The 16725-nt window shown below is 39.2% G+C and overlaps 1 protein-coding gene across 1 annotated transcript in view; it reads left to right on the top strand.

Annotated features, from left to right (window-relative positions):
• The window catches only part of SLC7A11 (solute carrier family 7 member 11), a 242637-nt gene that overhangs the window by 158167 nt on the left and 67745 nt on the right, over positions 1–16725 (top strand). The window contains exon 4 of the mRNA XM_055719310.1: positions 14438–15207. The gene's annotated coding sequence lies outside the window, so the exon portion shown is untranslated. The remainder of the gene's footprint in view (positions 1–14437; positions 15208–16725) is intronic.

Below are 16725 nucleotides of genomic sequence, written 5' to 3'. Positions count from 1 at the left end.
ATCTCTCATTTTAATTAAAGTGTGTCATTTTTAAGTGCTGCCATAAATTTTACTGCCAGGTTTATAAATCCTATTTGGGCCTAAGTCTGATTACAGATCAGGAGGTGCTATGTCCACACAGGTTTCCGTGGATTTACTTCAGAATATAACTTTGATGTAGGGAAGGACTTTTGCCTCTTGTGTAGACCAAAACAAATACAAAAAATGCAGCTGCAGAACAACAGAGTGTTAGTGAGCCAGGATTTTAGGTTCTACAAGTAAACTTTTTCACTTTATGTATCTTTCTTTAGCGTGTCTATGGTGATGGTTAGTTGCTAGATAGGAAGGGGTGTGTAGGCATGAATAATCTCTGAAGCCCACTGGAACTGGGATGTTCTAGAAGCTCATAAACTCTTCTACCTGAAGCCCAAGAAAGGCTATTTGTATAATAAGATAGGCGATATTAAGAAAAACATACAGTAACATTGAATGTAAGTTACCCTACTGGAAATTTTTCTTCTTTTATTGAGAAGTTTTGAATTTAGAAAGAGAATAGTTGTCCCCAGGACAGTCTAAAGATAATAAAGCCATTCCTTCAAGTGTTTACAGTGTCTTCTGAGAGAAAAACCTTATATTGGTGTGCTTATTTTAGCTTACTGAGTCTCCACATCATATGGAAAGACTGAGCTATACAAAGTTAACTTTGACCATCCCTGAAATGCAATAATCTCTTAAAAGTGTGTGATCACATTGACAAGTTTTACAGAGGAAATGGAGAAGGTAGGAAGGGAGGGGAGCAGGGGCCCTGCAGGAGCTGCCAGTCATTGAACTGCAATTACCTGGGTAGAAACGTAATTAGGGTGCTGTCACTGACACCGTTGATTTTATAAAGTTGCTACCTGATCTTTATTGATCCTAACTGGACTCTAAAATTATTGTTCCTGTGACAGACCAGCTGTTTTATGTAATGCTTGTGATGTGCTTTTTGGAATAATGTGCTTTTTGGTGGTGGCTTTGGAATGAGGAAATGCTCCTCAAAGATCGGATGATCTTGAATTGCTCCTGTAGACCGTAGACAGCTTCAGTTTTCTCTCTTAATATGACATTGTCATTTATCTTATTTTCATGGTAAAAAACTGCCTGTGTGACAGTGAAGAGATGGTGTTGGTAACTCTGCAACAGGTTGATGGAATGCAGGAAAGGTACCCCTTGGCTCACCACATCCCTCAGGCAGTATTTTTGTAAAAAATTGCTTTTGTGCTGCAATCAGCATGTTTGTGACCTTGCAAAATATAAGAAGGTATATGTAATTGTTCATCTTTAACAGGCTTTCATATCTGCAGTAAGAACAGCAGTCTTGCTGGGTCCAAATTACCATCCCTGGGCACTATGAAAACTCATGGGGATTCAGCTGTTAAATCCAAACCTTCAATGAAGATACATGGAGGTTACTTTTCTTCTGCAGGCATGAGACTAGCACATACATTTAGACCAGTGAGAGACGTTTGTTTTGGGAAAATTCTTATTCTCCACGGGGATTTTGCTATATTTATGCAGTAATTTTTACTCACATAAAGCTACATTTAGTTTTATGCTTTTTATGTTTTGGTTTTGTCTTCTATTATAAGCCTGCTAATAGAAACTTCAGATCTGTACAGCCTCCTCTATTTTTGTTCATTTGAGAATAATTGGAATTTTTCCATCTATCTTTGTTGGATTGTAAGTGACACCACCTTTCCCTTGCATCAGTGCTGAAAAAGCATGTTATAACTGAGGTGAAACTGCAGGCTGAAGTAATGACTTAATACCCACCCTCATCTCCTGTTGTATTACCAGAAGAACAATGTAATTGAACTATAACATTTTTGAAACTTATCAGTGGTATTAAAGGGAGAGCAAACATATTTTGGCTAGTGTGTGACTTTCAGAGATACTTCACGCCTTGCAGAAAGTTATTAACAAGTTATAGTAGCTATGGAATATATTTTAAAGGAAAGCTAACTGTATAATTATTTGGCTTTGATGAAGCTTCTGGTGTGAACTGTCTAGCACTAATCTCAACACTACATTGAAGCAGAAGTTAGATGGCTTCGCAGTCTCCTGTTGTCCTACAGGTAGAAGTACTGGTGCCAGTATTGCCTGGTATCACTGTTAACACAAAAAAATCACTGCCTGCCATAGTAAAAAATAAAATAATAATTAAAAAAAAATAATAAAGCACAGCCAAGCATATTAGAGACTTCATGGTCAAAAGCTGTCCACAGGACGCAAGATTACAAGTTCTTACTGACATGTCCTCATTCCAAAGGTTGCGCTTTAGCAGTTTCCTATTCGGCAAAAAGCCTAGTGTTGGCATCCCCTGCCATAGCAGCAGGGTGACTGCACAGCTTAGCCTTTTGCTCTGGTCATTCATTTGTAGCTAAAGATTCCCTTGCACGATGGATTTTTCCATATCTTTTCTTGCTGTAGTTATTACAATTTTAGATTTGCTGAATGTTTTGACTTTATTTGCAGCCTAAGCTGATCTCTTTTTTTTGCATTCTATTTTGATATTATTTTTCTTTTCTTTTGGCATGGTACTGGGTTTGGGGAGACAATTTTAAATACCAAAAGATGAAGAGCTGAGAATGTGTCTGTGACAATTAAATGTTCTTAAGGTTTCCTCCTTCTATGCTATAAATTAGTGAAGATGTTTCTATGAGAAAGAAAATACTAATCTTAGCTTAAAGTGGAGGTGAAACTAAAAATAAACCCCTCATGTACACTATTATTTAATTACCTATAAAGATGATGAATAATTCCATAAAATCCTCATTGAGATTTTAAGTGTGCTTGAGTGTGTGATGGACAAAGAAGTGCTAACAGCAGAATCAGAACAGGTAGAAATCCTTCCTCATGGACCTCAGATCTTTTTGACCTGACATTCATGGCATGCAGTGGTATGCAGTTTCCAGAAAGAAGACCTAAGCATGAGGCAGCTGTCAGGGGAGAGTGAGGAGTGCAGGCATGTATCGTGTTATGTTCCAACCTTATATAATGTCTGTCTCCTACACTTACTCATGTAGAGAGTTTTCAGCAGAGGAGCAGTATAGAAGATATGCATTGCACTGTAGACTTTAAATGCAAAACATTGTCTGCTGGCCTGTTTTATGTGTTGGTCTTAAAGTAGTCTTTAAACACAGGGAGAAGAAGCTTTAGGCAGAAGATCTTTTCTGCAAAGTAATTCTGTAAAAACCTGAGGAGTAAAGTGCTAGAATTGTCTCAGCTTCTGTTAGGTATTTGGAGGCATATGTGCTGTCCTTAGGGGAAAATGGAACAGAGGTCCATTGTGAATGTAAAATCCTGCTTAGCCCTGCACAAACGGCGGGACTTCAGAAGATGTGACTTGGGTCAAAATGGTCAACAGGTTTGTTTAACTAAGTGCTACTTAATGTCCACATACCATTGTCGTCTCAGACCCTATATGTACTTTTGTAACTTCTCTGAAGTCAGCAATGTTTGCATTGATTTGCGATGTAATTGGTGGCACCTTACAGGGCAATGGGCTGGTAGGAGCAGAACTGTTGAAAGAAACAGAGCCAAGGACTCTGCAAAGCTGGGAGCTGGGCAGTGTGTGATGGAGTATACAAGATCAAAACATTAGATGTATAGTAGAAATGGAGCTCCAGGAGCTTCAGAAAGCTGAAAATGGTAAAAAAAAGTGTATTTTCAGAGTTGTTCTAGTAGGATATTCTAAAGCATGTCATCGAATATTCTTCCGCTGACCTCTTTTGTGCACTGAGTGGAAGTCCCCACTATTGCTTTTTCTCAGTAACTGCATGATTTTTCAGTTGCAACTGTAGTAATTCATAAGACATCTCTGTTCAGTGATGGCCCTTGCATAGACTCAGTTTCATCCGGCACTGTATTGCCCCATACTTTAGTATTGCTATGACTTGAGATTTTTTTTTTTCCTTTTAATTCTTACTACTTCTGTGCCATAAGCAATTTTTCTGGTTTACCCCATTTCACACTTTGCCAATAAACACAGAAAAGAGCATTAGTGTTACAATTCCACTGAGTATATTGTAACTCAAAGATCTTCTACCTTATGAAGCAATCTTCATCAGTTTTGAATCCGTAACAGAACTTTCCTTTTATTTTCTTAATTACCGAACTTACTTTCTTGCATTGAATGCAAAAAAATCTGTGAAAATCTTTTTGAAACTCTGAATCTGAATCTATCTTTCAGCTTCTGTTTCTGTTTTAGGAATTTCATGCAGTTATCTAGAGGAGGAGGACAAACCTGATGCTCAGAAATTTCTAGTGAAAATTCTCATGTTGGCATTTTCATGATGTCTACAGATCAAATGGTTGTAAGCATACTAATCTTAAGCAGGGTAGAGTTGTGTGTTTATATATATGTATGTAGCCTACATAAAGTACCAAAAATCAAACTATTTGGTAGAGTTTTGTGCACATGTTGGGTTCATAGTCTAAAAACAAAACACAGAGGAGATTAACTGCAAAAAATTCATTATCTCTGCATCTACCCACAGGGGTAAAAACCCTGCAGGTTTTTTGATACAGTACAGTGTTTCTCACTCCCACCTCTTGTTTTTCTGGATACATCTATGTGTTATTGTGAAACTCGTTAGAAAACTGGGCTGTTTTTCAAAGCTAGCTGCTACCTTGTTTGACTAGGGTGGAAGCAGGCAGCAATAAATTGTTTCTTGGGTGATTCCTTTTCTGTTAACAGGGTCTGCTAGACCCAAGTATGAGCAAATTGTGCCTATCCATGCTTATACGGGTAATGTTTGGGGTTTTGTTCGTTTTTTGTTTGTTTGTTTGTTTGTTTGCCATCCAAGGGCAGCTTCTTGCATTCTTCTGCCTAAACAAGATTTTCTTCCAAATTTTGTCCACCACTATGTCATAATAATACACACTGTTACTTTTGTGTAGCTGGAGAGAAGCTTGCTGTAGATTGGATCTAACCTAATAATGTCTTGACATACGCTAGGGTACACACAATTACTTCAACTAATAGTTAACATCCATGGGAAAAGCTTTTTCCTAGAGATGGAGCTTAAAAATAACCAGTGACCTCTTGACTCTCCATCTGGCTGCACTGGTTTAAAGCTGGGCTGTGTAATGCTAGATAAGCAGAGGAACTACACCACCTTTTGTTGTGAGAGCCTTTTGTGGCCCAGAAGGATTATATGGGTGTGTCTGAAAAGCAAAGGCGCGCAGGGACAGGTCACAAAGTCCAGCACAGGAGAGGGAAATGATGCAATTTTTTCAAGTTCCTCTTTTTCCTGTAATAGGCATGCCCTCCACTCTCTTCTACTTTTCCCACTGTTGTTTCCTCAGTTATCAACATTTTCTCTGCCCAAAAATATGTCCATGCCAGTATATTTGGCAGGCTTTACTTTAGCGCTAGGTGTTGTTACATGGATGGGTGATCCTGTTTCTTGTTCTGGGTGTGCTGCCACTATCTGACTCTGGAGCATTGTAAAGGGGCCTTGTAGTAGATGTACTCTGTGGTAAGTTTTCCTCATCTAGATGACTCCTTTTACCCTCCTTGAGCGTTATGGGGTAGTTCATCTAGTAAAAATCTCATTCTGCCACCTCCTTTTTTAAAGAAGCTTGCAATTTATCCCTCTTGTTGATGCACATACACACACCCATCTTAAATGGGTTGGTAGGTAGTCATTATCTTGAAGTGGCAGGCAATAATTGCTGTATTAAAATTCTGTGTAGCTTATTTGCGGTGCAGGACTGCAGCAGAATTGTATGTACCTCACCAGCAAGTTGATTAGAGATGCCTTAGGCATCATCTTTTCCAATTTTTAAAAAATTAATCACGCATAGTTTTCATATTATCTTAGAACAGGGCAAGGGATGAAAACGAGACAGTTCTTGCAGCACGCTTTGCATGTTCTGTGTTGTTTTATGAGCCCAGTCTAACCTCCTTCTGCCCCTGATGACCCATACCTACAAGAAGAAAAGGGTAAGTATTGTAATGAATCCACCTTCCTCAGGCAGGGCTTCTATCTCTCATAGAAAAGATGCAAATGAAAAAAAAACCAACAAAAAAACCCCAGCAAACAGTCAGAGTTGCTGAGCATTCATGCTTTCATGCTGACCTTGCCAGCACTGGAATGGCTATGGTAACATACGTTAGCGTATGTCACGATGTTAACATGGTGAAGGTGGACATGCTGTCTAGCAGAGGTGCTGAGTATTTGCATAATACAAAAAATGACAAATGACGTAACCTCAACCTGCAAAAGTACTCAGCTGTTAGTGATTCTGTTTCTACACCAGGCATTTTTTTATCTTTATTTGGGCTGACAAAGTGATTTATTCTCCTCTCTACTGCCAATGGGCGTAGTTACAATGGCAAACCTTGTTGTGCAGACAGTGTCCTCTCAAAAGAATAGGAGTTCCTCTCAAAAGTATAGAAATGACAACAGTCTAAAGACCTGCTTTCATGCATCTAAATATTTGGGTGAAGAGACAGAGGCTAACGCAGGCTTTAGTAAGCACTCATCTTTACGTAGCTGATTGCAACAATTTCAGTGAAGCAGCGATGATCTTGCACAGCTTCCCGTGTTATGAGGAAGTCTTTGGTTCTGGTCATGACATCATGACAGCAGTTGACATCAGCAGAGCTGGGCAAGCAAGCATGTTGTACCATGTGGCTTTATTTGCCATAGCATTGCGTCCAGCTGGGTTTCAAGAGCTGACAGAGTTGTTGATGTGTTTATATTGCCAATGGGAGAGGTGCTTGCCATGTCAGTAAACTGGCGTGGATGGACAGAGGCACCGGAGTAGCCACAGCAGCATGAATACCCAGGGTGAGAAGATGCCTGTGTGTGCCCGTCTACAGGCTAGTCTGAGCAATTTCTGTTGTGTAGATTGGTTTACATTTGTAAATCAATGACCCAATTCCTGCCTTAAAGCACTTGCAGCCGACATGGGACTACTCAGTGGATTAAAGTGAAGTACAGGAGTCACTGGGTAGGCAGTGGGACTTGTGATGTTAGCTGTGACCACAAGAAAGGGGAAGTGGCAGGTGGTGAAAAGAGAAGTCCCAGGATTCTCCCGTGGGCCACAGTCATTTGGAGGCTATAAATTCTTTTCCTGATTTTAAAAGCAGAGTGAAAAAATCCCTTGTTTGTTATTCTCATGGGGAAATTTTGAGAAAATGACCAAAATTTTACATTAGAAAGCTTTATGTACACTAAAATAAATAATTTTTTCTGTTTGTAGTTCACTAACCTCTAATGATTTTCACAGCAAACAGTGATACCACAAGCACAAGATTATGATGAAAGTTATGAAAACAGCAATAGAAGCAAATTACACATTAATAATGGGTATACCGAACCCAACAGACAAAGGAGGGTGGACTGTTTCCTTTTTGAAACAAATCACTTGATAACCATGTAAAAATAAAGTGATCAGTACTGTCAGTGTCTCTGCAGTTACCTGCTGAGATTAGTCAGTGATTATTCCATTGGATGAGATTCTGGATTAAACATAGTTAAATGGCATAGGCTTGGCCATGCATTTCTTTCTGCGCTGCTGTGCAGAAAATAAATATAACAGTTGTCTCCCTTTTTCTTTCAGGCAGCTTGTGTAGTAAGATAAATAAATTTACTGTGTTCCTGATTACTACTGCCAGCTGGTAGAGTTACTTTTGCAGTGGAGGTGGTTTATATTACAAGGTTCAGCATTTTCTTGATGGTTCATGACAGAGGTTGTCGTGCAGCCAACGCACATTTCTTTGAAAAACTGGATGAAAGAAGCTGCTTATGGACCTTCATTCTTGTCTCCTCCCAAGAGAATACGAAGCTGAATTTTTCTTCCTTTTAATTTAGTTTCTCTGTTTTTCACATGTAACGTGTACTGGGAGTAATAGTAGAGTTACCAGTTTCAGTGGACAAATGTTATTTTCTTCAAACTGAGGATATGACAAAATTACTTTGATCTATGAAAACTGTCTGAATGCTTTTTTTTAAAAAAATGTTATTGGATATATATTGAAAAAGTTCATGGCTGATAATCTGCTGAAGTGGTGCTTTTTACGTCTAGAAAACTCTACCTGAATAAGCAGGAGTTTAAGGTTCATTCAGAGAATTAATGCCTTAAACACAGCAAACAGGTATCTCTTGAAGGATATTATGTGCTCATTAAGGTCTGAAACATGAACAGTTTCTCTGGTGTAAGGTAATTGAATGAAGAATATATGTATTATAAGAAATGAAATAACTACAGTGGAAAAAAGCCTGCTTATTTTATTCTGACACCCAAATTACCCCATTTTTGGAGCCATATCTGAGAGCAGAGTTGGCTGAAATTAAGTTCACTTGCAAAAGGGCATGAGAGAAAGACACTGCACTAAAGCGTTATTCTGGTGGTTTGTAAGTGTAACGAGATCAATCTCTCAGTGTACTAACGTACCACTTCTTCCTAGCTACAGCTCAGATTGGCTTAGCCAATTTTGTACTTTGAGAGAGTTTTATTAAAAAAAGTGAAATATTACTTTTTTGAGGTTTTTCTGGGGAATTAGTTTGAAATATTTAAGTGCTACAAAGGTTTCTGACCTAAATGAACAGAGTAAGAGACCCAGGGGTCTCCTTTACCTTTGGCTTTTTTTTCCACCTGGAGAAAACTTAATGTAATAGTTACAATGTGCTATAATCTGTCTCTCAGAGGTCCCATTCAGAAATTTATCTTCCTCATCTTTGGCATTTAAATCTGACCACTACTTCCTGAGGAATTTAAAAGGGAAGTGTTGAGATGTTCATAGTTTAAGTGCGCACAGATGTCAAATTGCTTTGTGAATGACATTCAGCAATGTTAATGGAAAAAAAAAAGTTCCTACAATAGAAATTAGTGAGGATCAAGATTTGTTGGTGATTTTTTTTCTTTTTTCATATGTATCCTTAAGATTGTTGAAAAATATATCTTGGAAAACTTACCTCTAAACTGAAAGCAAGGAATTTAAAGAGCACAGTGTGGTTTGGTTGGTGGTTTGTTGTTGGTTTTTTTTGTTTGTTTGTTTGTTTTAGTATGAGTGGATGGTCTAAAACAAAAGAAAAAATTTCAAGCAAAAATGGAGAAAACATCTTTTTTTCTCCAGAGTTGAAGGTTGTCTGAAAAGGGCTTATGCAAATCTGTGGTGGAGATGTGCTCTGGCAGTTAAAATAGTGATAATTCAGGTGCAACTTTTGTATCAAGAAATCTCGGAGCCGCAACTGTAGTCAACTCTTGGTGGCCTTGCAGGTGGGTGGCGTTTGCTGGGGAGCCCAGTCTGCCGGGCCTTGAAGGACTGTCTGGTTATGGCATTGAGCTGCTATACAGCAGTTAATGATGTCACCAGAAATGACTTCTCTTGTGAAAAACAAAAATGTTCCTAGAAAAGAAAGTGGATAATACTGTCTGAGTATTAACCACAGACCTCCGATCTCACTTTTTTTCCCACTAGAAAAAAAAAAACCCAAAACCCCCACAACTTTGTATTTTTTCTTTCCCTTAACTTTCAGTTGAGAGTGCACCCAGGGAACACATCAGGTTATCATGGAAAGGCTTCAACATGAAGTAGTATGCAGCTAATTGATTAAACTATTAAAACCTGGGCAAAATTGTGAGATCTGTTAATTACAATGTTTGTTTCTCTGATTTTCTTGCTGTACTCAGCCAACCTACTGTGTGTGAACAGCAGCTGTAGGACTGGGCCAGACTGTGATGCCATTAATGTTTTGGAGATGTAGCTGAAGGTGAAAGCTGGCCAGCTGATGGGATGAGGCTGCACAGTGTCCAAAAGCAGCGGTGCTGCGCTCTGCCTTGGTAGAGGTGTCACTCCGAAGGCTGCCTTTCAGTGTGATTCACCCAAAGCATTTCTATTTTATTCCTGTCCACGATGGCTTTGGATGCTAACCCAAAGGTGTTTTTCTGACTGAACAGGTTTTGTTGATATACACACTGGGGACAGAAGAGAATGCAGAGATAAGCATGCAACAACTGAATTGTGTAAATGAACAGTTGTGACCCTGAGTCATTCCAATGGTTCCATGATTTAATACTCTTTGCTTTGAGTGAGATTTACTACGCAGTCTGCATCCTCAGAGTCTGTAGCACAGAATTTCATTGTGCTAGATGCATCTGTTAAATGACTTTCAGCTTCTTTAATGCATTATTCCAAAAGAGGGGAAATATATAGAAGGGGGGCAGGGGGGAGGGGAGGAAAAAAAAAGGTTTTATTGTAGGATAGAAAGAAAGGAGGATTAAAAAAATGGAAAGAAAGAAACTGGCATTTGCTAGTTGGCTGTTCATGTTAATCCTCTTTAATACACACGTGACTTCAGCTGGAAAACCTCTCGCAGTTTTCAATCTGTTGTGGAGCAGTGAGCTTAGTGACAATCATAAGAACCTTTAAAAATCTCTAAGCAGTTTCTAGCCCTTCTCAGTGTCACTCTCTGACTCTGTAGGCTGGCAGACTGGCGCTGCTCAGAGACCGAGGACCAAATGATAAATACTAACCCTGCTTCTATGTATTTCAAATAGTCTGTTTTACCATTACTAGAGGTTCAAAATGGCATGTCAGAAATTGATGGGTGAATGTTAATGCCATTTTTTAAAAGAGGCAAACAGAATTTTTAGTTGCAAAGCGGAATTTAATAATTTGTAACATGTGTCATAAAAAACATATCCTGGAATTCCCTGATTTCTGTTGTTGAGATATTTTAGAGGAGTTACTGCAAGTCCTGAAAGGACAAAGTAGAGCATAATTATGAAGGCTTTCCCTCTTGAATGACCATAGAGGTAATAATTAAAAAAAAAAAAAAAAAAAAAAAGATGTAGCACAATAGATCATTTTGTCTCTTGTGTTGTTAGAGTTGGAGTAGGTTCATACATCGTCATTTGCAGTACTTATCCAGATTAATTTTACATGTCTCGAGGAGCTGGATTTTACTACTGTATATGCCCAGAGCTACAGACACAGGGTTATTTCAGTTGTCTTTTCTTTACTGGGAGGTGTCTTAAATGGATTATTAGGAGATACAGGCTGACAGAACACTTTCACAAATAATTATGGCTCATATGGCCTGACAGTATGGAGAAACTGTATAACAATGGTTTTAGACCTTATAATAAAACTCTTACCTTTGACAATTTACAAGAAAGACCAAAAAACTAGAAAAGAAAGAAAATGATCATGCTTGGGTTTCCCCCCCCCCCCCCCCCAGCATTAATTTGTGTATAATATCTAAACGTAAGACTAAAAAGAACAGCTGACTGCCTGAAATGATACTGTATGCTGAGCCTGAGTGGAATTTACTTTTACCTCTTTGGTGGTATTATACTGTCTTTATTTTGCCTCAGTTTTTAACACAGCAATACTGATGAACTTTACTGATGATTTCTTTCATACTGTAAGAAATGAGATATCAAACTGTCTGGTGACACCAAACAACTCATTTAGCTCTTCACAGATCTTACAAACTATGAGACCTTGGATTTTGCTGTGTATGAATGCTTTAGTTAGATTGGTCGCCAATAAACTTTGTGAACCTATAGAAACTGAATGAATGGTTTGATGAATGTATCTGAAAAGAGCTATTTTGCACGATGATTGGGGGATGAGATGTCATGAATACGTATGAGGATGTATTTTGTAATACCAAGGTATTATCCTTAAATCAAATTTTGATTAATTGGTGCTGACAGATTCTTCTTCCTACTTGATTTTCAGGTCCTAGCTAGTATTAAGGAGTGCAATTGCAATATTAATACTGTATTTTATAAATACAATTGTCCGTTGTGGTTTCATGCACAACTTTGTTAATTCAAAAGGTCATCTGTAAAATTCACATGTGCATGTAATTTTAAAAGAAATTTATATTTTCCTTGTAGAATGATGCAGTGAGAGTCATTAAAAAGTATCCTGGAAAGTAAGACATCGTAAACAGGGGGAAAGCCTTTTGGGAATGTGACCCTGAGAAATCTGGGAACCTAGTCCACAAACCAGCTGCCACTAAAGTTCTAACGGCAGGTAGTAAAACTCAGTGAGAATGCTGAATTGTATTTGAAATGATTTTTTTAAAAATGAAGTAACAGTGAAACAGTGTATGACTGCACTTAGCTGCACCTTCCACCAGGTGATATTTGAAAAATAAAACTTATGAAGAGACAATATATGAATGGAAGCAGCCAGGCAGGCTGGGGGAGTGGCCATCAATTTATGCACACAACTGCATTTTCAACATAATTAGCTGTCTAATTGAGCATTATAATTTAACTGACACATTTAAACATGTAATTTATTTGAACGCACACTGCTTGTAATCTGTTTATAATGTTTTGCTCTTCAGGATGGTGTCAGACTCTAGAAGATGAAAATATCCTCTGATGAACAGAAAAAGAATCAAAGAGAATATAGTGAGGAGCCCTCAATGCAAATAAATTTCTGTAGTTTCAAATCAGAAGAGGAGTACAAAAGCAGAAAAGCCATGCAGATAAAGTTAAGTACTAAGCATGACTGCAAGGAGCATCTTAATTTTAAATACCAGAGATGTTGTACGGCACTTCATATTATCAGGTTATTGAGCAAAGCTGACTAGTTTAGCTGGCAGCTAGGTAGGAAGGAGATTTTGGTAACTGAGAGGTTTAAACTGCACATCTGTCATGTCTGGAGGAAAAAAGCGTCCCTTTCTCAACGTGACAGATAGTGCCAGTAGGTCAATGTTCATGCAGGGCCAGATTCTGAATCTGAAGTTGATGGGCTACACTACAAGGGGATCACTGAAACAGAGGTTTCTTTTTACTTCTGCACTGATCATGCCAGCGTGGTGCTGGTGTCTGCCTGCCATTTTGGTCGCTGTTCCGGTCTTGCAGTCCTTACAGAAATGCCTCAGGTGTGGTTGGCTTTTTTCATATCTGAGCAGGGACAAGGGCATATAATCCCCAGGCCCTGTTAAAATACACACAGAGAGTAGCCTGTCAACTGGTTGCAGAGGAAGGAGCCAAAAGTCCCTTCATTCATGCTTGCATACTCTCTGGTGTGCTAAAATGTTCCCTCTCTGGGTGACAGCTAAGCACCTGGACATTTATTTTCAAAGACAAAACAAACCAATGCATATTTATGTATATTTAGTTTTGTTCCCAGCTTGCTTTTTTTTTTTTCTCTTTTTTTTTTTCTTTTCTGGTTTGTGTTTTTTTGTGTGTGGTGATTTTTTTTGTTGGTTTTTTTTGTTTTTGTTTGTTTGGTTGGTTGGGTTTTTTTACTTTCAGGCTTTATTTGCTGAACAAAATAGTTGCAGGTTTCCTTTTAACCCAGTAAACTTTTGTACTGTTACACCTCACTATATATTTTGTGGTGTTGAGTTTTGAATCTGCTGCTTCAATCACAGAAACTGCCAACAGACATATGAAAATCCAGAATATGGTGGCTGAAGCACTTCTGCTTTTTAGCTTTAGAATTACTTTTGCATACTCTGACAACTGCCCTTATAAACTGAGTCACTGATAGCTATAGTTATGGAATGCAAGAAAATGAATGCAAAATTTTACTGCCAAAATAGAGAAGAAAACAACGTTTCAAACCAGAGGTTGGCCCAATTCCTGGCTTTTCTCCCACCCTGCTCTCTGCCCTCCCAAGTCAGTAATTATCAGAAGTGGAAGTAAATGCAAGGCCATACGAGGGGAAATAAAAATGTATGGTCTTTTACCCCGGGGAGTTGCAGCTTTCTTTTTGACAAGACGTACTGTGATTTCATGTAATTTGAGTTTATTATGCTCAGTGTAGCATAAGACGTGATGGAAGAAGTTCTGCCCCTGGTGAATGTGAGGTGAGGAGCTCTAGCTTCAGTCTTTAGCCTAAGTGATTGAAAGCTGTATTTGTATTTTTTGTTTAAATGAAAAGAAAACGTGCTAAGCAGATGATACGCTGGACTGTTTGGAGTGGGAAGATTACTTCATTTTCACATTGAATAAGAGAATTCACTTATTAGGAGATTCTGAAGCTTATAGAGGTGGATTTTGTAAATCTGGATAGGTAGTGCTGGCGTCAGATAAGCTTACGCGATAAAATTAAAACAGGGTTTGTAAAAAGCTCTCCCAGTTCTTGGAGAGACTTGTCTGTTACTGTGACTCCACTGTGGTGGTGCATAGGTACCCGAACACGTGGCTGCCTGTGCATCCCGTGCAGAAGATGAGAAAGGGAACTTTTCCAGGAAAACTGGACTTCGTATCCTTTTTGTGGAGATGAAGGGAGAGTTAGAAAGATGGACAGTGGCTAGGTGCATCGTTTCTCATTTCCAGTTGTCTGACAGAGTAATTGTCAGGAGGTTGAATTTCTATTTTGTCGCCCAGTGTGTTCAGAATAGCTTTGGTCAGGAGATGCAACATTAGAAATGTAATGCGAAATACATTCTATAAAATAAAATTCTTTACTACTTTGACCTTTCAGTCCTTCGCACTCTGCTTCATGGTGACATCCTTCATTCTGTGAAGATTAGCAAGGCTGTCCATATGAAGAGGCGAGACCGTGAAAAACCTCTCTACTCTGGCTACAGGATCTGTCGGCACTTTTTGGTATTTTGACTGTTAGTGCCTCTTCTATTCTTCCTTGATGATGAAGGAGCAATGAAGCGTTTCTCATTTGGAAGGGGAGAATCAGTGGAATTACTACCAAATTACTTGTAATAGCATAGTTCCTATTTTGACAATATTGCTCATTCTTGCTGTGCTGCCTAGAGTAAACCCAGAAACTCCTGTCTTTGCATCTTGAGCCAAGTTGACTCTGCACTGGAGGGAAGCAGGCATGGTAGCCCCCAGACCAGCCTCAGAAGTGATACCAATGCCAAAAGGCAATCTGGTAACTTCTGTGTCCTCCCTGGGGTTGCTGCCTGGCTGTGCACTGGCGTGGATGCACCAAGGCTGGCTCAGCTGGCTGGTCAAGTCCTCCTCCAATGTGCAAGGCTGGCATAAGCCAAGGGGCAGGCAGGACCATAAAAATCTCTGGATTAAACTGCTTTGCTTGCTGCAGGTGTGCCTGAGCTATCTGGGATAACAGTGTGTACCTAGATCAAAGAGTGAATTCTACCTTTTTCATGGAGGTGCACTGAGATTTGAGCACTTCTTGTCCCCTGGAAAGAGGCATGGAAAAATAAGAGGAAGTTCTGAACAGCTCCTATTTCAACTCAGAATTTAAAGAGTGTGCTTTAAGTGGGAGAAAAGGTGAGAAATAAAGATGAAAAATGGAAATAAAGCAACAGCAAATGGCAAGATATCCCTCAGGTACCAACCTCATTACTGTCATGTCTGAGGAGGTGCCTTTAAATCTATGTTGTTTTCAGAAAACTGAACTGGGATATTTTCCCTAGTTTCCCTGAAAGGGTTTAATAAATTGAAGTTAATTAATTATTAATAAAAGATATACTCAGACGATTAGCGTGATCTCTCTGCTTAGACTATACTGCTGTCCAAATAAACATTTCTTCCAATTTTTTGTTTAAATTAAGAATAAGTAAAAGCCTGCGTTGTGTAACTGGAATAGAAATTGATATGGGAGCAGGTCAGGTTTGCCCTGACTTAAACTTCTGTGGTACTCTGACCTCGCCGGTAAGCGTTCACATGATTTACAGTGCCGCATCTTTCTGCCCTCCCTCTTCGAGCCTTCTGTATGCAGAAGGAGTGCCTTTTACAGGGAGGCATTGTGCTACTGGAAAGTGACCACAGTTAACTTCATGTGCTGTTTTTACTCAGGTACAATTCTTTGACTCATAAAGCTGATGGGGTACCCTGTAGTGGAGCTCTCTCTATATACTCGGGATTGTATACTTAAGGGGAAGGTCCCTTCTGTGTGTGACAGGTTATGCAGTGGGCAGGATTTGTTTTTGCTACAGAGACAGCTGGCTGTATACATTTTCTACTCTATGTATTGGCTCTAATTTCAGCAGCATGTGTTAGAGAGAAGAGTGGGAGTCTTTCATCCCAGTGAACTTCTCTGCCACCCTGCCTACAGTGAGGGGCCTGGACCCTCTGGAAAAGTGTGAGTAATACTGATTATATCGATTTATTTTAAGGCAGGAGTCCTCAAAGTGTGCTTTTAGAGAGACCTCTCAACTCTCCTCCTTGAAGTGCAAGCAAGATACTAACAAAGAATAAACCACTGTAGTTAGGGTCCATTTTGTTGTAAAAGAGTTTATGATAAAAGTGGACGCATTTGGTAGAAGGGTATTCTCTCTTAATCTTTGGATTAGATTAAACGTGGGAGGGAAGGAAAAAGGCTAGAATTGGTGCATTATACACAGAGGGGTTGAGCTGTTGGCTGTTTGTAAGCTTATCTGTGAAGCATGAATTTGAAATGTCCTTAGAAATCCATGCCACTACTTTCTTATTGTCCCAGAGACTTAAATTCTGAGGCTCTGGATAGCCTGTACCTCCCTGCAAATGTCATGAGGGGGAAGAGGGCAGATTTCCGACGTGGTAGCTGTACTGCACACAATTTTAAAGTCTAGAGTAGACAAGACAGAGATACCCTCATCGTGCCCATGCACTGCATGTGTCTGCTGTACCTTGGCTTCATATTCTTCTTACTAAAAGTCACAAAACATGATAAAATTACTACACTTGAATAGACAGCGTCTCTGAAGAATATATTGTGAATGTGGAAAGGAGGAATTTCACTTTCAAAGAAAAAACAGAGGCACAATCTCAGCACTAAGATGCTCTTCTCAATTGAAGTGTGGGAAT

This window comes from Falco cherrug, chromosome 1 (assembly GCF_023634085.1).
Source record: "Falco cherrug isolate bFalChe1 chromosome 1, bFalChe1.pri, whole genome shotgun sequence".
Classification (NCBI taxonomy): Eukaryota; Metazoa; Chordata; class Aves; order Falconiformes; family Falconidae; genus Falco; species Falco cherrug.
The sequence above is the reverse complement of the archived record's forward strand: the minus strand, read 5'-3'. Positions and strand labels throughout refer to the sequence as shown.